Genomic DNA, 656 nt, shown 5'->3' with positions numbered 1-656 from the left:
AACTAGCTCTTGTAGACCAGGCTGGCCTTGAACTCACAGAGATCCTCCTGCCTCTGCCTCCCGAGTCCTGGGATTGAAGGAGTGTACCACCACTGCCCACCTTATATTGACTTTTGATTGTATTTATTTAGATCTAGGATGCTCTCAGTAGGCCCGGATTTTAATTTCTTAATTAATAAATTTTGTGTATGTGTGTGTGTCTGCTTATGTGAGGTCAAATGTGGCATACATGTGTTCAAGTGTTGTGCTTGTGGAGGTCAGAGGACAACTTTCAGGAATTGGCTCTCTCCTATCATGGGGTCTGGGGATCTCGGTCAGATCCACGGGCCTGAGCAGCGAGCACCTTTGTCTTTAAGCCCTGTTTTCCTGTTTGACCTTTGTTTAGAGGCCAGATCTTGTTTGTTTGTTTTGTTTTTGTTTTTCAAGACAGGATTTCTCTGTGTAGCTTTGGAGCCTGTAGATTAGCCTGACAGAGAACTCACAGAGATCCACCTGCCTCTGCCTCCCAAATGCTGGGATTATAGGTGTACACCACCACTGCCTGGCTAATCTTTTAAAAAACTTAAATATAGGGGGCTGGAGAGATGGCTCAGAGGTTAAGAGCATTGCCTGCTCTTCCAAAGGTCCTGAGTTCAATTCCCAGCAACCACATGGTG

This window comes from Microtus ochrogaster, chromosome 18 (genome assembly GCF_000317375.1).
Source record: "Microtus ochrogaster isolate Prairie Vole_2 chromosome 18, MicOch1.0, whole genome shotgun sequence".
Lineage (NCBI taxonomy): Eukaryota > Metazoa > Chordata > Mammalia > Rodentia > Cricetidae > Microtus > Microtus ochrogaster.
The sequence above is the reverse complement of the archived record's forward strand: the minus strand, read 5'-3'. Positions refer to the sequence as shown.